Here is a 20,842-nt window from a genome sequence, read left to right as displayed (position 1 = left end):
TGAGCAATAATTTTTACTAAGGCAAAGGAATGACTTTATAGCATTTTTAGTCCTGTATGCCCTTTCTTGATGAATTGCATTGACCCAAGACTAAATTGGCTTAGTAGGCTTTTCTTAAAGACATAACATGCTAATTTGCTTTTATATTAAACATTTAATTTAATTTAATATATTTACCGGACTTATTCAGGAATATATTTTCCTATTTCTCAGTATTTTGGTCGCATCAGGACACATTACGAACAAGAAAAGAACTAACAGCAACCAATGGATATCCTCAGACTGCAAACACAAATGCCATTTAAATTGTATATGTGCATGAGATATGGGAAATGCATCAAAATGCTAATCACAGAGTGTTATCAGGGGATACCAGTTACTGATAACTCTTAATACACTGGTTAAGACTTTTTATGTATTTTCATCCTTCAACAAAACATATCCTACTGTAAAAGTCAAAAAAGAGTAAAGCATATTGATTTTAAAATTTTAAATATATGTAATGAAAAATTATTTGTGTATGGCCTTGATGCAAAACCGATCAGGCATATTTAGACACCTTAAATTGATTTTTGAAGATATTAAATATTAGATGCATTCATCAAATATTCATTGTAAACTTACTGTGTGCTAGGACAATTCCAGAAGAACAAAATGTGGAATGTCTGGTTAAAGCACCTAGACACCTCCCCCTACACACACACAAGATGCGATTTGATGGTCCTTTCAGCAGATTTACCTTTCTAATTATGCTTCTCTTAAGCCAATGTTAAAATTAGTTAGTACTCCCTATCCACAAATTTACTAATGATGGGGGAAGTAGTCTTGGAGTAAAAGTAAGCTCAGGACATTAGCAGTTCAAGTGCTTCAAGCTGGTTCTTTTCCACACCAAAAGGATGACAGCAAGCCCTCTCTTGCGAAAAGTGCTGCAGGGTTGTACTAGCCGGCTAATTTCTCTCCTGTTGTCCTCTGGGCAGCAGACTCTCGCTGTCAGAGATGATGTCTTTCAGATGGGAAGTTAGGATGATCACGGCAGTACCCATAGCATGTTCCACCAGGGCAGGATGGCGGCTAATTCTAAGGATGCTGGCAGCCCTCCAAGCCAGGAAGCCACACTGCAACCTCTCTTGAAATTTCAGCTGAAGGAGTTGCTTTTCCGTTTCCCTCCCCATCTATTCACAGTGCTTCAACAGCTGTTAGACAGGTGCCATGTCACACTTCAGACATGACTGATTCCAGTGATGGACATAATAACATCATTGGGATCATTGTTTGGGATTTAGGGTTCAAACAGCCTAGTTCCACTGGGGATTGCAGCTACAAAATTGTTCATATTGCTGACTGTGCTGGTTGTACTATGATGAAAGTTGAACTACTTTGGAAGTGATTTTGCCAATAGTGGTCTTGGATTTGATTTAATTTGGCATAAGTGAATGCGGCTGGTAATGTTTTCCTTTCATCAGGACTTTAAAGCTTTAAACTTCTATCATCTGATGGCTGCGGTAGCTTCTACCTTCATGTGATAGCTGAGCAAGTTGAGGCTAAAAGAATACAAGCCATAGCTTGTCCAAGGTCATGTGCTAAGTGACAGAGGCTAATTTCTCTCCCATTACACTCTTGTCTACACTCATTACCTTTTAAGTTTCAGAGTCCATGAAAGAACCCTTTCTTATTTATGTAGCACCTAGCACCATCTTAGGACATAAAAGACCCTTGATATACATTCTGAATAAATGAATACCAAGAAACTGAGATTTAAATTCATATCTCTCACTAAATAAGGACTTTTCTAACAGAGGTCTAGTCTACAAACCCATTTTCTGGAAAGTACAATTCATTACAATGGCCTTGTGATGATTTTCAATGATTCCAAATACAACATAAGCGTGTTCTAGATTGTCTAGATATTAATTCTATTATCCAATTTCAGGACTATAACTTGGATTTTTGTTTTTGGTGTATTGAACAGAAAGGAAAGTCAAACTTGATGTTAGTTCATTGTTTAAACAAAAGTGTGTTAAAAATAAATTCCACATTCACCCTAGAGACAGATATATGCAGCAGAACATGTTTGTATGGATAATAGCATGCACCATTTCATTAGCAGTAGGTTCAATGCTAAACAGTGAAGAGCTTTTCTATTCATAGTTCCAGGCACAATTGAATTAGGTGCTCATCTGATGCAGTTATCAACAATTTATTTACACTAACATCATATTCTGATGAACAGCGAAGTCTTGCAGATCTTTCAGACAATCCATTAAAACTGTTGTTTGGAGAAGGTTCAGACATACAATTTGGATAAAATTGAGTCTCAGTAACCCCAGAAGAGTAAACACAGACTTGGAACAACTGTTTCACATATAATATGTGGATTTCAATAGAACATACAGAATCTATAATAACAATTTTGAAGTTGTAAACAGAGTTAAATTTATTGCAGAAAGTTTTGGCCCATGTTCTGGGAAGTCCTACAATGTGGCACTAGCATCTTGCAGGAGCCATTGTGTCCTACTATAACATAGTAGAAGGGCTGGTGAACCCACAACAGATGGAGAGCCAGGCTGGGCACATTCTTTTTTTTTCTTAAGTTTTGTTTTTAAATTTATTTATTTATTTGAGAGGTAGAGTTGCAGACAAAGAGAGGGAGAGACAGAGATAAAGGTCTTCCATCCACTGGTTCACTCCCCAAATGACTCCAATAGTAGGAACTGGGCTAATCCAAAGCCAGGAGCCAGGAGCTTCATCTCCCACATGGGTGCAGAGGCCCAAGCACTTTGGCCATCTTCTACTGCTTGTTCAGACCATAAATAGAGAAATGGATTGGAAGAGGAGCAATCGGGACACAGCCCAGCATCCATATGGGATGTCAGCTCTGCAGGTGGAGGCTTAGCCTACTACATGACAGTGCCAGCTCCTGTTTTTCCTGATTTTAAACTTTTAAAAATGTTCGAGAGGCAGAGAGAGATGAACCGAGATCATCAACTGATTCATTCACCAAATGCCTAAAACTTTGGATCTGGATTAGAGCCAGAGCGGTGAACCAGGGACACAATCCATGTCTCCCAGATGAGTAGCAAGAACTCAATTACTTGAGTCATCACTGCCGCCTCCCAGGGTCTGCATTAGCTGGAAGCTGGCGTCAGGAGTCAGAGCTGGGAATTGAACCCAGGTTACTTGCAGGGGACACAGGAGTCTAACAGATAGGCTAAATGCCCATTCCCCAAATTCATCCTTTTAAATTAAGAACACACTCCGACAACAATGGTCTTAATTTTTGAGGATGGTGACCCCAAGACCAAGCACCTAGCAAAGGCTGCACTATTGTGGGGAGCAACTCGGACTAGACTAAGTTACTGGAATTAAGACTTATTCTATGCATCTGCTCTCCCACAATATGGCGCTGAGAAGGGAGAAACAGCTTCTACACAGCTGCTTCCAGTTCAACCAATAAACTGTAGGACCTACTCCTGATTGGAGGAGAGCAGCATACTCGGCGTGTGGGTAGCAGAGTTGGGATTGGTGGAAGAGGACTATAAAGGAGGAGAGAGACAACATGCACCAGGAACATCTAAGAGGAACATCTGAGGGAACACCTGTGCAGCCCCCGAGAGAGCCGGCCGGCGGTGTGCCGCTCCCCCGCGGAAGTGGGGAAAGTGGCTAGGGAGAACCACCCTTCCACGGAGGTGGAAGGGTCGGTAGCCAACCCGGGAAGAACCAGCAGCAAACCCGGGGAGGGCCGAGCAGACAAAAGAACAGCGCAGGGTTTAGTGTCGTTCCTCCACGAAGACGGGGAGTGACACTATTGGCAATAACAACTGAATTTCAACATGAGTTTTAGAGAGTGTATTCAAGCAAGAGCATTCTGACCCTGACATCTCAAAACTTATGTTACCCTACCTACAAAATATATTCATCCTATCCCAATAGACCAATGCCTTAATCTTCTTATATTGAAAAGTAATAGCATTTTGGACACAAAATGCATCGATAAGCTTACAACAATGTTTTCAAAAATGTTTAGAATTTGGGAAGGAAAAAATAATAGAAAATTGCTATAAATAATTTAAGCAGAAAAATACAAAAGAAAAAAATCAAAACTGTTATCAAGTCCAACCACTTAGAAAGCCACTGTCAGTCTTTTAGGGAACATCCCTCTGACATGCTTCCTATATGCCTTCTACATGTTTCATTTTTGAATTTTTTTTTAGACTACAGACTTGCACTTGAAAACAGTGACTCAATCAAGCCAATCCATTTATTTAATAACACCCTCCAACATCAGTCTCACTATTGAAGAAAACTGGGCAGAACGCATAGATTATGCAATTGATTAGTATAATTAAATTTAACAGTAAAGAAACAATTATCAAGGGATAAAAGCATTAGGAATATGTTTAGAAAAAGAAAGTATAACCATAAGTTTTTCCACTGGATATGGCTTATGTTGAGCAATTATACTTTAAGAAAGCTTGAATTTATAATAAAGTAAGTAGGAGATAGAAGGTGTTATGTTATCATTTTAGGAGCCTTGGTGAACTACATTATTTGATAGTATCTCCAAATTAATTAAGAAATCTGTTAGGGGTATTCTTAATAAAGCTGGCCAATTTTTAATTCAGGTTGACACTACTGAAGATACATGCATAATTGCGAATGGGTAAGAATCTGGAGATTATCTGATATCAGTCCTCAGCATATGTTCAAGCGTAGTAAAAGCTCATTAATTTAGACTTCTTCATTTGAATTTCATGACAATTTGAACAAGGTACACTGTTCTTCATTACCTTGAAAGAAATGTTCCAAGTAGGAAAAAATAACTCCAACAAGATCTCAGGATACAATGTAAAGTATTGAATAGAACAAACAGTTTTCAAATATTCAGCATTGTTTATGCATACACAAATGTAATGACTGTGAAAGGAAGCAATACTATTTCTTCATAAAGGAAACTCAGGGTAATTTTCATTTTGAATTATACGTAGGTATGCATGTACATAGATATGTGCAGTGTATGTATGTATCCACTAATGCATCTGTTTATCTATCTTTCCTTCTGTTCATTTATTCAACTATTTGTAAAGTTCATTAATTCATAATGACATTCTTCCATATTTTATTATCAATTTGTTAGGGAAAATTGACATAGAAAATAGCCAGAGCAATCCATTTTCTTATAAATAGAATCTCATTAAATGTAATACTGTGGGAATATCATTTCAGTATATTTAATCCTGGTCTGAAAAGTAAATACCTTGAAAGGTTTAAGCTACCAAAGTTTTTATGTTAGTGAATCTCAACCAGACCTGATTTTTACCATTCAGGGATTATTTGCCAAGGTCTAGAAACATTTTTATTTGTCATATCTCAAGTAGTTACTAAAATCTATTGGATAAAGATCCAGTATGCTGTCCAAATACCCTAATATTCTATAATGCATATGACATCTCACAACAGAGTTATCTTCTTGAAAATATCCAATACTGTTAATATATTATCTTGATTTTAGTGATGATTCAATCTGTTATTGATACAATTAAATGGATTTACTATCTAAGATGTCAAACATGAATAACACCAAAAATATTAATTTGACAATGAGAGGGTCCACTGGAAGTCACCCAGTGAATAAAATAGACCTGGTCTGGTTGCAAGTTGAATCAGAAATTTAGAGTTGGTCATACGCAAGCAGGCACCACACAAAAGACGGGACCACAAAAAAGGATACTCTTTATCTCTTTTAAAAAAAAAAGGATACTCTTTATACTCTTTATCTCTTTATGATAAGGTCATGCTTAGTGGGAATGTTCATGAGAATCATTAACTACTAGGCATCTTATGCAGATGAATTATGGCACCACATTTATGTGGCTCTAATCAATTAAATGTCTAGAATTATTTTTAATGTTTTTATTTGTAAGATAATAGAATTATTTGCCATTGGCCCACATTTAACCTATAAGGGATTTAACTCCTAAGTACGTTTCTGGGTGGCGAACTCTCTTCCCTTCCATGGCATTAAGAATGCCAAGCTCTCCATCCTGCATTTCATGTGGGCTGGATGTGGTGGGAACATCCAGACACACCAGGTGTGCAGCTGTTGCCTGTTGGATGCCTAGATTAGGGATGAAGACCTGGCACTCCCCAAACAAGCGAGTAGTCACACATGCAGTGCAATCCTGCAGACAGGCATGGCTCAGAAAACACAGGAGTACATGAGATTTGTCCCTGACACAGTAAGAACGGTGTTTATTTTAGTTTTTTTTTTTTCCAACTATTTCTAGCTATTTCCCTTCCAAGAACAATGTGGGTTACAGTCCATGTCCATTGTGTCAGATAGACATGACCATGTATCTACTCTGATCAAGGAGGTGTGTGTGGAAGCCTTGTGCACTACAGCATTTAATCACCTGTGTAATAGCTCCCAAAGTCTGCTTCCATCTAGGGATGGCAACTGCTCATGTAGGCTGTGTCTCTACTTGGCTTCAGGAAAGAGTCCTACAAGACCTGAAATGGTCATGCAGCACAACTACATAATCAAACCTGTCTTCTTTAAACTATGTTTTTTAAAAGATATTTGTTTGACAGCCAAAGTTACAGAGAGAGGACGGAGGGAAACACACACACACACACACACACACATGTATCTTTCATCCACTGGTATGGATATTTCTGATTGATGGGTACTGCTATAGCTATAGCTTACCTATTCTGATTGATAATGCTTGCTCAGTATAAATTTTGAGCAGAGAACAACAGTTAAACCCAGCTACATGACCATCATGCAGGAATAAGAAAGGACTTTGGGTATCGCAAACACCTGCAACTCTACTTAGAATTATCCATTTCCCAGCTGGAAAATAAAACACGATATACAATGTAGAAATGTCATTTATTACAAACATGGCAATTTCTCTAAGTATATATACTTGAATATTTTAAAAAAAAAAGATCTCGAGGGGCTCTGGCAGTGGTGTAGCGGGTAAGGCTGCCGCCTGCAGTGCTGGCATTCCATATGGTTTCCGGTTCAAGACCCAGCTGCTCCACTTCTAATCCAGCTATCTGCTATAACCTAGGAAAGCAGTGGAAGGTGGCCTAAGTCCTTTGGCTCCTGCACCCATGGGAAAGATTGGAAGAATTTCCTGGCTCCCAGCTTCGGATCGGCCTGGCTTCAGCTGTTGCAGCCATTTGGGGAGTGTACAGGCAGATGGAAGATCTCTCTCTCTCTCTCTCTCTCTCTTTCCCTGCCTCTGTAAGAATGTCTTTCAAATAAATAAATAAGTCTTTAAAAAATCTCAAATTTTATTTTTCTTTTGAAATGATACCCACACATTTAGGAGGCCTTAGGTGAATGTAGATTTTCTATGTGTTTCAGCCATCTGCTGGTTCACTCCCCAAATGTCCACAACAGGCCAAAGCCAGGAGCCAAGAATTCGTTCAGGTCTTACATTAGTGGCAGGGACCCAAGTACTTAAGCCATCAACTTCTACCTCCCAGGGTGCACATTAGCAGGAATCTGGATTGGAAGTCAAGCAGCTAGGACTCAGATTAGGCATCCCCATGTGGTATGCAGGCATCCCAAGCAGTTGCTTAACCAACCGTGCCAAGATACCCACTCTGTGTAATGATTTTATTATCTACACTTACACAGAGGGGAAAAAGGATAATAATAGTCACTGAACATATATTCTTCTCTAGAAATTGTTAGAAGCCTTTCCATCTGTAATCTCAGTAAATCAGAAAGAAATTGGAGCAGAATTTTCATTTTATAGTTGAGAATACCTAAGTGTAGAAAGGTTAGAAAAATGTGTCTAAGACAGAGATGTGTTAATTCTTCAAAGAACCAAGGAAGTTGCATTTTTATCCCTCAGGAGATGAGAATTATGAAGGCCCTCTCTCTGCTATATTTCATTTCATGTTAAATCCAAGTCACTATGAAAAGCAGTGTAATTGCCATTATATACTGGTGAAAATTAAGATTCTGATTAAGATTCTGGAAAGTTCTACGTATGGTACAAAAGCACATTCCTGATATGCAGCCAGCTAAGATTGAGCTGTGAGTCCAAAGTCTGTACCATTTTCTGTATCCCTGCTACTCAGAAGATGTTCTTTGGATTATCAGCACAGACATCTTCAAACAGCTTATTAGAAATGCATACTCTCAATCCCTGCCTCATATCTACTGATCTAGAAACTACATCTACAGTCAAGCAGGTCGACTACATTATGAAGCAAAATTGGGTGTTTGGTCCTGGGCATGCCCGATCTGAAATCTCTCTAAGCAGTGAAGGAAATTTTGGTCTATGCCTCAGTCATGCATAGAGATGTCCTAAGCCCTCATGAAAGTGATTCTAGTAATTTTAAATCTGGTCCAATGGTTTATTATACTCTTCATGTTCCACAAATAAATTGTAGTAACTGTTACCAAGAAATCACGTACTGTAACATTTAAATACTCCTGGCCATGAGTATCACCCTTAATTCAACATCGTTTTATTAAATCCTTTCTATGTACACACACTAGGCAAGGTATTGAAGTTACAAAATTGATCAAGTTATAGTCACTGTTTTCTAGAAGTTCACAAATCATTCTGGAGCTATTGCTTGACATAAACAACAAATAAGTAAATTGGCTCATAGTGGCCTTTGACTTATGGAAAGGAAGGGCATGCAATGATATCTCTTCATGATAAGGTCATGCTCAGTGGGAATGTTCATGACAATCATTAACTATTGGGCATCTTACGCAGATGAATTATGGCACCATGTTTATGTGGCTCTCATCAATTAAATGCCTGGATTCTGTAGACTCTTTATGAGAGCACTGCTAAAACAGTTTTTGTGCCCTACTTGGATAGAGTAGAACATCTTGTCCCTATGGATGGATTCTTTAGTTTGATCTCCCATAGAAAAACTGGTAGAAAGATTCCAGAAGCACCTGTGTTGAATGTTTCAGAAATATTTATTTAACATGCATATACATACATAAATAAAAAATGTACTGTGATACCTTAGGAAAATTAAAGTCTGTGTGTCTTAAAATTATCCCTCTGGATAAATGAGGGTGTCCTGCATAATTTCTTACAGTGGCACGGGCCACGAGCAAACACAACTAGGGATTTGCTTCTGGACTGAGATAAACTCTGAGGACATCTAAATCTAAACATTTTCTAGGGTTTATCTTAACACTGAAACCTTCTGTAAGAAAAAAATATTTTGAAAATAGGAGATTAATAAGCAGAAGCCTGTGACAACTGTAAAATTGGTAATGACTATTTTCATTCTCTGTGCTAGAGGTGTTCTTGAATACAATTTCTGGAAAGTTCTTGGCTCTTTAAAAGTACAGCATGAATTGACAAAATTCTCATTTAGGGGACAAACAATTCCCATACAGATGCTTCCTGTAAACCCAATATTTTTAAAGGTTTAAAAATTGTTCTTTGGTCTCCTTTAAATTGCAATGATGGCTTGGGGGATAGAAAAGAAGAGCTTATTTGGAAGGAATCCAAAAGATTGGATATTTCAATTTGACTTCATTTTATTTGTGTTCAAAGTTTGACCATGTTTTCTTAAAACCACACTGACCTTTGTGGGAGGGCCAGTGGTTTGAAAACTTAAAAAATAAATAAAGACTAATAATTCTATAATTATCCCTAGAATGTATCATGTAATTTCCTGAATAGTATATGAAAACAAAATTTCTCAATAGCATTTTAGTGCATGGTTATATGAAACAGAGAGATGCTACAGCTTAAAAACAAATCTCCAGGATGGGATGGTCTTAGGTGAGAGAATCTGAGAATGAAGCAGGTTTGCTGTTTCCAAGAGCACCTGACCATTCAGCACATGGAACCAGGAGCATGTAGTACTGGAACTCTCATCTGCCCTGCTGACTCCCAGAAACGGCAGGCTAACAAGTCTCAAAGGCAGAGGGTCCTTATCTGTTGAACACATAATCGAAAACTCTATGGGGTACAGGCATGATCTGAAGATCCATTCATTAGGGTGGACAAACACAAGATGACAAGTTCCAAGCTTTGGTGATGACCAAGCTTACCAGCAATGCCTGCATGGTTTCTGTGTGTAGAGAAATGATAGAAGTAAGGTTTCACACTGCATGAAGACAGCACTTAAAGGGTGACTTTTCCGTGGACTAAATGAAATGTGAAGCGGTGAATTTGGAGATTTTGAGTCAAGGGGTTCTCAGTGCTATTAATTATATACATGGGGAGTTCCAGTGATTGACAAGTCAAAGTCTACAGATATCTCTGAATGAGTAAAATTTGGTCAAATAATCTAAGGAGAAAAATTTCATGCCATCTGATCCTAAAGACACTGGATAATGACTGCCTATTTCACTATGTTAGAGCATCAATATTTGTTTATTTTTAAAGTATTCTGTAAAAGAAATATTGATACTCTCCAGTTGTCAGTAGACTACCTTTTCTGTTGTAAAATAAGTACTACTGGTTGTATTTTGTTTGCAATAATTCATGCTTAGTGTAAAGGCAACAATTATAGACACTAAGTTCTAATTTTTCCCATTTAAATTAGTTTTTCACATAAAAGTAGTAGTTTTCCTCCAAGAACATCAGGCATAAAAATACCTCATATTATCCTAGATTTGTGTCAAGAAGTTTATTTTTTTTTTCAGAATTGAACCATATCCCAATTAAGAAGATCCACACATCAATTTGATGTCATGATTTTATTATCCCCTGGGCTTTATTAACTCAAAGACGAAGTTACTCATTTCTTTCTTTCTAGACAAAATCTGCCTTAAACTATAATGAGATTTAGCAAAACAAGCTTCCTTGCCTTTGCAGACCATTATTTTATTTTAGAATTGTGCAGAGTTCAATTTTGTAGTTAACATGAATGCATCCTATGCATATGGACAGAATACAATGAATTTGTGAAAAAGCTAGACATGTTCAAAATTAGAACTCGTCAATTTGCATACAGATTTCACTGGGACTTCAGAACCCATCTGCAGAGACGAAGGAGTTCAGAGTGACCAGAGCAAACACTCTGACATCATGCAGTGTCCCCGAGAAAACTAACACAAATGACAACAGCCTTTAGAAATTGCCCTAGAAATGAAAGAAAGAGATCCAATTACTAAGGAAGAATAAGATCTGAGGATCACACAGAAATCATCATGTACAACTCACCTGGAATATGCCCCAAGCCTCAGAAGCTTTGTCATTTCTTTCAGCTGCCATTGTCCATTTGGATAAGTACTTAAAACAAATAAATGATCTCGTTAATGTGATAGAAGGTCATAGAATTCTCCTGATTTCTAAGAAAGAAAAGAAAGTAGAGCAAAAGAAGTTCATGTCTGACATTCACTTCCAGTCTGTAGCTTAGAAGACATTCACACACACACACACACACACACACCTCACCACATTGTGAGACAAAATGGTAGCTGTCATAACGTGCCAGTTAACATGTCCAATACGAGCTGATCGTTGAGTGTCCCCTGGGAAAAGAAGACAGAAACATGACAAAGAACAAAGAACTTGGATCAATAATGCTTGGGGAAATAAGACAGAGAAGGTTATTTACTTGCATTGATCCGCTGCTGCAGTCGCGTAAACTTGGCCTGTTTTTCTTTTGTTAACCTTTAAGCCTGAGTCTACTCAGAGGCAACCAGGGAGCCAACTAACAGGTGTAGATTAAGGATCGAAGGAGGTCACCGTACCTCTGTCACCACCAGGCACCCATGTAACAACATCCCTGAAGAAATTTAAACATCAATAGCCATAATAAGGGCAAATTTATCAAGCCCAGCCAGCTCGAGCTGGGAGCCTGCCTGCGTCCAGCCAGTTTGCCCTTGCTAAAGCTCAATTGATTTGGACATTCTTTTACTAGAGTTGATTATCAATTGTGACATAGCAAATTTGTTACCTTCCAAGTGCTGAGTGTATTGTGGCCAGTGAGTCTCTGAAGTGAAAACACCTGTGCTGAAGGTACCCCTCCCAAGAGCGAGGAGAGCAGGGGCGGCAGTCTTGGTCTCTTGTGCCCCTGGCCTAGCGAGCTGCCCTCAGTCCATCCAGGCTCCTCCTGGAGAAGGAAAAGAGGAGAAAGAGGCAGGGTGGCAAGTTTTCTCAAACCTCTTGAGTAGACTCACTGAGAACAGAGCTACTGTACCATTGGATCCAAGTCTGGAAGCCAGGACACCTTCACAACTCTGAGGCCCCCCGTTCCTCTTCCTAGAATGCCCCCTCTCTGTCTTCAAGTACCCAAACCAGTTCCCACTTCACGGCGTAGCTTGAAAGCTCCCTCCTCTGAAATCCATAAGGCCAGGGATACTCCTCTCGCTTAGTAGCCTGCATTACACTTATTTGTCTAATTTCTCTGTTCTGCCTGGTTTTAGGCAACAGGATCATTGAAGCAGAAATTCTTTTACTCATTGCAGTATCTTCTGGATGATCTACCATACTCCTGTGGATATAGAAGGTTTAGTAGAACTTGCGAGTGTATGAATATGTGAGTGAAGAAATGTCATAATTCATATAGAGATAATCATTCCAAACTGTATGATTAAATAATTGACTTTAAGGACATAGAAAGGCAAAGTCACACGCTGCCGCTCTACATTAGGTGGCTAGGTTCTCTCTTCTGATACTGTTTCCTTATGCCTGGTTCCTCACTCCCTCTCCCAGCCACACCCCCAGGCCTCGCTGCAAAATGCGTGGGGCTTTTCCTATCAGTCTCTGACGGCATCCTTAGCCATCAGTCATCTGTACTTCAGGGTAACTCAACAGTGCGTCTCTCAGGAATTCTTAGATTTGCTAACATTTTGTTAGGGATTCTTGCACCTATATTCATATGGATCTGTGTTTTTCTGTTTTGTACTGCTTTGGTTTTGGTATCAGAATCCTGCTGGCTTCATTTGGCTATGTTTGTAGGGAAAGCTCTCAGCAGTGTCATAGACCATGGTTGTACTGACAGTTGACACTAGTCCAAGGATAGTGTATAGCTTGGACTGAACCATGCCTTCTGCTTCCAAATCTTGTGCTGTTTGATGCTGCTTGTTTTTAATTGGTAGCCACATAGTGCTATTTCAGGCCCATCAGAAACTACACAAGAAAAAGTGGGATTTATTTCTGAAAGACTGCATGGAAGACGTCGGGAAGCAGACATGCATTAAGAAAGTACAAATGCTCGTTGTTCCAGAACAGTGCTTCTCACCTACTTTCCCTCCAGACCCACGAGGCAGATGGGACCTCACTCAGGAAGCTGCTCAGACAACCCCACCCTTCAGTGCCAGCACGGGAAAGTACTTTAACAACTTGTGAGCTTCCTGTCTCTACAAAGCATCGCCAACTGTTCTTACCAGGGGCTGCCGCACAGCCTGAAGTCCATGTGAGGTGACAATGGTCTCTGGTTGGGTGACCTGCACAGCCCAAATGCACCAGGTCCTGCCTGCTGGCCACCCTGCTTTCTGGAGAGGGTCTGCCTGGTTCAGCCCTCATCAAGGCCCACAGAAGCGCTCTGTGCAGCGTCTGGAAAGCAGCCGTCGCCCCAGCAATGTGTCCTTCCAGAAACACAGCCTACGCTTTCCAGGCCTGGAATCCACATCAGGAAAATGAAATAAATTAAAGACCCAAACACCTTTCTAATGAGCGCTAATTGGTGCCTCTGCTGATGAGATCTGCAGAAAGGCCAAGTTAAGAATAGACAGACTCCTCTCTCCTGCTAAGTGCACAACCCCAAGACGGCAATAAGTGCTGGTGCCTGGGGACTCTCTGCCTGCCAGTTGCCCGTGTTGTGCTACCTCCTGCAGACAAAAGGTGCAGTGTCTTGTGCAGTCACAACAGGGTTTCCTGAAATGACCCCTCACCTAAAGATGACAAAGAGCAGAAGTGAACTCTTCCTTTTTAATTTTATTGGGTTTGGCAGCCAAACACAAGCAGTCCTACTTCACACAATGTAAAAACGGCGTGCTGTGAGCTCTGGACAGGAAGGGAGTCAGAGGTTCAACTACAGGGAGACCGAATGAACCCCGCAGCTCCTCCCTGGGGTGGAATAGTCCATGTGACGTTTCTCTATTCACAGGTTTCTCACAGATTTCTCCATAGGAAGAAACAGGGTCTGAGGCAGGACCTTTTGGTAAAGCAGTCCCACGAACTGGCCAACGTCGGCCAAGAAAGTCCCACCCTGATAGAATTGGCTGCAAGGAGATGAGGCATTGACATTCATCACCAAATACCTAGGAGGACTTTTCCCGTTTGCTGTGAGTTATTAGTGGGGGAAACAGTGTTATTGGAAGGATAATGTCACATCAAGAAACAAGAAAACTTCCTCTGAAGTACGGCCATCCCCACCTGAGAGGAGGGAATGACAGGCAGTAGTCAGGCTAAGAGGGAGGAGGATTAGAGAAGGATGTCTTGGGGGTGGAGTCTGAAATGGTGAAGAAAATTCCCTGTGGCTGGGATCCCAGAGAGGGAAAAGGCCAGACCATTGCGATCAACCTTGGGCAAAGAGGGAGCTGTTGCCCCAGGTGTAGCAAGAGCCCACTGAAATACCTGCTGTAGGGGCAGGTGTTGTGACACAGTCTGTTAGCTTGCCACCTGTGATTCCAGCATTTCATCGGAGCCCCTGTTGGAGTGTTGGGTGTTCCTCTTCCCATCCGGCTCCAGGTTAATGTGCCTGGAAAAGCAGTGGAAGATGGACCCAGTTCTTGGGCCCCTGTCACCCATATGGGAGACCCAGAAGAAGCTCCCGGCTCCTGAATTTGGCCTGACCAGGCCCTGGATGTTGTGGCCATTTGGAGAGTGAACCAACAAATGGAAGACCTCACTCTCTTTATCTAGAACTCTGCCTTTCAAATAAAATAAATCCTTAAAAAAAAGATTAAGGAACTTGGATGGCATGATCTGATTAATATTTTCTCAAAAAAAATATCCTGTGCTACTCTCTGGAAATTGAAGGTTGGCAAAAGAGAATATAAGAAGTGAAAACACTGTGAGGACAGGGAGCTACTGAAATAAGGAAGAAGACAAGAGCAAACAGTATCGGACGTATGCAACACACACACACACACACGTGGACACAGGCTAAAACATGAAGGAATGCCTTCACAGGAATATGAGACAGTGACATGCACTTTAAGCCAGCATGGGTATGTATATAGCTTCATATATTAAAGATCTTCTAAAAGGAAACATGAGAGTCAAAATGAAGAAACTAAACTTAATTTAAGAGCTGTTTAATGAGAAGGATACACAGACTGAACACAGCCAAAGAGCAGTTGTCAGTATGAGAAAACCAAGGTACTGTTCTAACCACAGATCGGAGGATGAGAGGAAACAACAACAGAGCGAGCGTCCTGGAAGACTCTGGTGACAGTTTTCACACCTGCCTTTGCAGGAGAGTCAGTCTAATCCCTGGGTGGTGATAAAGGGAGGAGAATGACTGGCCCATGGGCATGGCAGTGGATGCTGTTGTCAATATCCAAATGACCCTTGGCAGAGGGAAGATTCTCCACCCCTGGTAGGGAGAGAGGCAATGAGGTCCCACTCTGCTGCTCATCCAGCCGGGACACTCCGGTCAACAGCAGACCTTCCTACTTTTTCACTGCATGGGACCCTTCAGGCACAGTCACCAGTGGCTGGAGGTAACATGACAACATGCATGTGGAGACGCTCGACTGATTGTCCACTGGCTTTGGCTATTGTCAGGAGGTGAATAAACCGCAGGAGATGTGCACCTACTAGTTCTGCACTGATGTTCAAGTGGGCTGTTTTGCATCTGCTTCAATCTTTTTCCTCGTGTTGCTGCATCTTGCCTGTGAGACAAACCCATTCCCAGCTTCTTGTTAGAAGTATTTCCCAGCATGCATCGACATGCATAACCTGACTTTAAAATTTTTCAATAGATTTTACTTTTTAAAATTTGTACTTTTTAATAGATTCAATATAGCTTGTAGACACACGAATTCTAAGAACACAATGATATTCCCTTGTACTTACTTTACAAGTATTATTTTCTAATTACAGTGTCACTAGCATACAGAGGGAACTTCCAAAGCTGAGAGAGACCATGTACTCCAGAGTCAGGCTTTGTTGAGATCCGAGCTTCATTTGGTCAAGCCTCACCTGCTGTTTCTAAGTGGTGGAGCCCGCATTCAAACTCTGCATTTGATTTTGGAGCCCAGTCTTGCAAACATGGCACCATGGGTGGAGGCGGTTTCCCAAGCACAGCACTGTTGACATTTGGGGTCAAACGACAGTTACTAGTGCCTGAGCTGCATGTTGCAGTGTGTTAAACAGCCTCGCCGCCTTCTGCACACTAGATGCCAGCAGCAGCTATCTCCAAACACCATCAACTGGCTCCATGGTCAGAGAAGCAGAGTAGCTCCTGGCAAGCACGACGGGACAGGGGTGCCTGCTGGAAACTAAGGGCAAGCATGACACTTGGGTGGGTCTTCAAATCGTTCCCATTAGATCCATGCCCTCTCACAAGGTCCACCGTGTTTATGCAACACCATCAGAACACATAGAATATTTAAAAATTTGGGGTGGGCACTGTGTCATAGCAGGTTAAGCTGCGGCCTGTAGTGCTGGCATCCCATATGGGCGCTGGTTTGAGACCCAGCTGCTCCTCTTCTGATCCAGCTCTCTGCTATGGCCTGGGAAGCAGTAGAAGATGGCCCAAGTCCTTGGGCCCCTGCACCCATGTGGGAGACCTGGAAGAAGCTTCTGGCTCCTGACTTCAGATCGACACAGGGCCGGCCGTTGCAGCCAGTTGGGAAGTGAACCAGTGGATGGAAGATCTCTCTCTCTCTCTCTCTCTCTCTCTGCCTCTCCTTCTCTCTCTGTTTAATTCTGACTTTCAAATAAATAAATAAATAAAAATAGTCTTTTAAAAAAGACTATTTGAAAACTTACTATTCTTTGCTGCTGTAAATTTGTTCATTTCCCATGGCCTCTGTTTTATCTCAAGAAGGCGTTTAAAAAATCCATTCAGTGAAGTAACGGGAGAAGGAGGGGTGCACTGGGGGCGGAAGGCCTGAGATGGGTCTTAGGGAGAGTGGGTGAGCATGCTAGCAAGACAAAGCAGACTAAGCACCACACTGCCGCAGGAAAGGCTGCTGATCAGGAACCCGTCCTGTTTGTATTTCCTAAAATTTCAGCAGAGATTTGGGTAGCTTCTTACCAATGGTCCTGCCACTATTCCTCAAACGAGCTCCCAGTCCTTTTCTTTAGCATGTATCCTTATTCCTGTTATTTAAAAACTAGCATCAGCTACCTTTCCCCAGAATGGAAATAAAAATTAATTTGTAAGTGTTACAAGCTTTGATAAAGCTTGATATTATTGAGAATATACAAATTAAATATTTGGGGGAGGAATTCACCTATATAAATCAAAGGGAAGAACATTGCTACCACTGACTCAACAATCCGGTTCGTAGGAATTTTCCCAAAGTAATAATTGCATAAGTACAAAAGGACACACTCAGCAGCATTACTGTAATATTAGAAAACTGGAAACAACTTAAATATCTTCCCCTGGGGCCAGCTCAAGTAAAATATTTGTGTGCATATTCTTTGGTCTCTAATACTACATTTTTATAGTGATAAATTATTGAATGCAAATGGAAGTAATGAGTGAGCCAGCATGGTGTAATCTCATTCCTAAAATAATACATATGTGAGTGGAGAAATTCCTGCAAGACTATTTTTCCAAGTACTCTCTATGATTATCTGTAAGTAATGATATGTTCTTTGAGAATTTTGGATCATTTAGCTTTTCTACGTTGAGCCCTCTTTTTTTTTTTTTTTAATAAAACCACAAAGTGGTTTCCCAAAAAGCCAGAATAGCCAAATGACTGACTTTGACAGTCAGTGCTGAAGGTAAAATGCTTCGATTAACTGAGTAGCAGTAACTTTGTTGGTCTCTTGTCTCAGCTAAATCCATTTTATATATGAAAGAGCTGATTCACAGAATTCTGGTCTGCAAGTGGAAGCTGACTCTCTGCAAGTGTACTTAACCTGCAAAACCTCAGTTCCCACTGAAAACTCTACCCACTACTTCAGCAAAAGAAAAATAATGTCCAACGCTGCAGCCCAAGTCAGGACCTTCCTGTGTGCACAGTGTTCCCGCACATGGCTGCAGGGGGGCTGGGCTGCAGCAGCCTGCCTCAGCCCGTGGCCTGGCACCTCCTGACCTGCTCACTGGTGCTGGCCAGCGGCTGCCTGGCAGCCTCCCAGCAGTCAGTGCTGCCCAAGCACGGCATCCATCACCGTTCCAGGCAGAAAGACGGCTCTTACCTGATGCACGGGCAGAAGCGCCTAATCTTACCATATGCTGAGGATTGTCAGGGGATGTTCACGCCAAGGCTGGCTACTTCGAGTGCCAGGAAACAGGCCTTTCCCAAAGCCTGCCAAAAAATACACAAATACAAATGTAAAAAGGAACCAATTTTCACATTTCAGATTGCGTGTTGAGGAGTCGGGTAACAAGCTATACGGAGCAGACAATCGTGGACGTTTTTCTGGCGTCGTTTTACTGAACAAAGAAAAGAAGAGCGATTCTCATCTGTGAAATGTGCCGGGAGGGGGTGCGGGGGAATCTCGAACTTACATAAATATTAGGTTTCCCCCTAGCCCAAGACACAGACGGAGTGGGTGGCCCACCTGTAATTTAGTGAGCAGTGAAACGCCCACCTGGGTGGAAGCTGTGGTTCTTGTCATTTGAGGCATCCATGGGGCCAAGGCGCTCTCTGATGAGGGTCTGCTGACTTCCTTTCGGTTCAAGGGGAGCACAGAGCACCATGAAGCCATTGTCTCTCATCATCACTTTCATGCAGATTGGCTGACGGTTTTACGAGATGGAGCAGCACTGGGAAATATTAGCTGTAATGATGTCAGTGCAGGGAGGAAGCTGCTGCCTGCCGCTGAGCGGAATCTTCAGAGCAAGTCAAGGATCAAGGACACAAGTCTGTGGTTCTCAGGGGCGAACCCCAAGAAAGGACTTGAGCAAGGAAGTAGCCACAGTCCAGTCAAAACTGAACAGGAGCCCAGCCCAGGTGCTGCTGAGAACGCAGGCTGGTGAGAACCCAGAGCTCAGCTTGTGGGCATTGTCAGAGAACACAGCAGAGAAGTTCCAGGAGTGTGACAAGAACAGACACTGTGAGCTTCACATTCAAGGGCAAAGATGGGGAACACCCGAGGCAGGGCATGGACAGGATATCCAGGGGTCCTGAACAGAGGAACTCAGCAGAGCAGACTGGACCAGGCAGCTCAGGAGTGAATCCAGAGCAGGCAGCCGGGCTGCATTCCAGGGGTCTGGAGCAGGTGCTCACAGGACAGGCAAAGATGCTCACACAGAGCCGTGAGCCTTGCAGACGGCAGCCCTGCCTGTACACAGAACAGCCTCAAGTTCCACTCCTGAAAGTTCTGTGGCCCTCGTGTCTCTACCTTGCAGGGTTTTCCCATCAACTTTTCATAGGAGCACATGACTCTGTGTAGGAGGGCATGTTTATGTATATTTTTTTTACGGATATACTTTTTAATGTTAACAAAATTAATAAATCATGAGTAAAAGTAATTAAGAAAACACAGGGAAAAGTAACACTAATGTCCAGTTTCAGGTATTAAAACAAGTCTTTACAGAGAATATACCCTAGCCAAGACACTAGAAAAAAATTTTTGTAAAACTCAGGAGTAAAAATTTGACCAGAGATAAAAATCAACTTCACTTTAGAAATCAAATTCCTACAACACAAATAATTTTCCTAAATCCAATATAACAAATATAAAATAGGAAAACTCCAAATTAAACTAGGCAAGTTGAACACAATTTGAAGGCTACCAACCAATAAAAAGTTATAGAAGCAAAATTTCAGTTATGGAAATACAAAATATTCAAACATTTAAGAAAAAAAATCAGACAGTTATATTTGCCAGACATACCAAGGTGGAAATAAGCACAGAATATTTTCACATTTTTTAGAAAGCCAGCATTACATTGATTATGATGCAAATTGATCAGAACTTGAAATATAAATTAAGTATAAGCCTGTCTTTTAAAAACACATGCATATCTCCTTAGTAGTTCTATAATAAATGAAATACATATGAAAATAAAATTAATAACAAGTGAGATATAAGAAAAATGCTACAAGCGGTTACCATTTTGAACAATCCGTGTAGATTGTCAAGGTAGTTGAAAAATTCAAGAAAATCACATGACCATTTAGATTGAATGTTGAAAAGCATTTAAAAATCAGCATGTAATTTTTTTAAAAGTGCTAGTTTTTTAGTAAAAAATGTTTATGTATATTTTAAAAAGGCATTGTGCTTGGGTCGGCACTGTGGTGTAGTGGGTAAAGCCGTCGCCTGCAGTGCCGGCATCCCATATGGACGCCTATTAGAGTCCCAGGTGCTCCACTTCTGATCCAGCTCTCTGCTATTTCCTGGGAAAGCAGTAGAAAATGGTCCATGTCCTTGGGCCCCTGCATCCACATGAGAGACCTAGAAGAAGCTCCTGGCTTCTGGCTTCGGATTGGCCCAGCTCCAGCCGTTGCGGCCATCTGGGGAGTGAACCAGCAGATGGAAGAACTCTCTCTCTCTCTCTCTCTCTCTCTCTGCCTCTCTCTCTCTCTCTTTATGCCTCCCTCTCTCTCTCTCTATGTAATTCTGTCTTTGAAATAAATAAATAATTTTTTTAAAAAAATATATTGTGCTAATTGTTCCTATAACAAGTTTTTGCTCTCAGAATGTAGTCTCTTATCTATGACTTCTGTGTGTCTGCAGCCATTGTGGTAGGAAGACGAAAACAGAGCTGTAGTCAAAGGCAAAAACTCATCAACCCCAAGTCCTAAGCT

General features: G+C 41.2%; 1 long non-coding RNA gene across 5 annotated transcripts; it reads right to left on the bottom strand.

Moving 5' to 3' along the window:
• Positions 1–10,693: 10,693 nt before the first annotated feature.
• Positions 10,694–19,634, bottom strand: LOC149122921 (uncharacterized). Of its 5 annotated transcripts, none has more exons than XR_016218677.1 (6): positions 18,651–19,634; positions 13,346–18,394; positions 11,914–12,069; positions 11,409–11,485; positions 11,175–11,243; positions 10,694–11,093 (listed from the first exon to the last, which is right to left on the bottom strand). It is a non-coding gene; the product is annotated as an uncharacterized LOC149122921 (long non-coding RNA). The 5 variants fall into 5 exon arrangements; XR_016218676.1 differs by having other exon boundaries at positions 11,404–11,485; positions 18,651–19,631; XR_016218674.1 differs by having other exon boundaries at positions 11,175–11,302; positions 11,404–11,485; positions 18,651–19,630.
• Between the last annotated feature and the right edge of the window lie 1,208 nt (positions 19,635–20,842).

This window comes from Oryctolagus cuniculus, chromosome 12, assembly GCF_051225735.1.
Source record: "Oryctolagus cuniculus isolate XC-2025 breed Fujian yellow rabbit chromosome 12, ASM5122573v1, whole genome shotgun sequence".
Taxonomy (NCBI): Eukaryota; Metazoa; Chordata; class Mammalia; order Lagomorpha; family Leporidae; genus Oryctolagus; species Oryctolagus cuniculus.
Note: the sequence above shows the minus strand (reverse complement) of the source record. Positions and strands in the feature narration are given on the sequence as shown.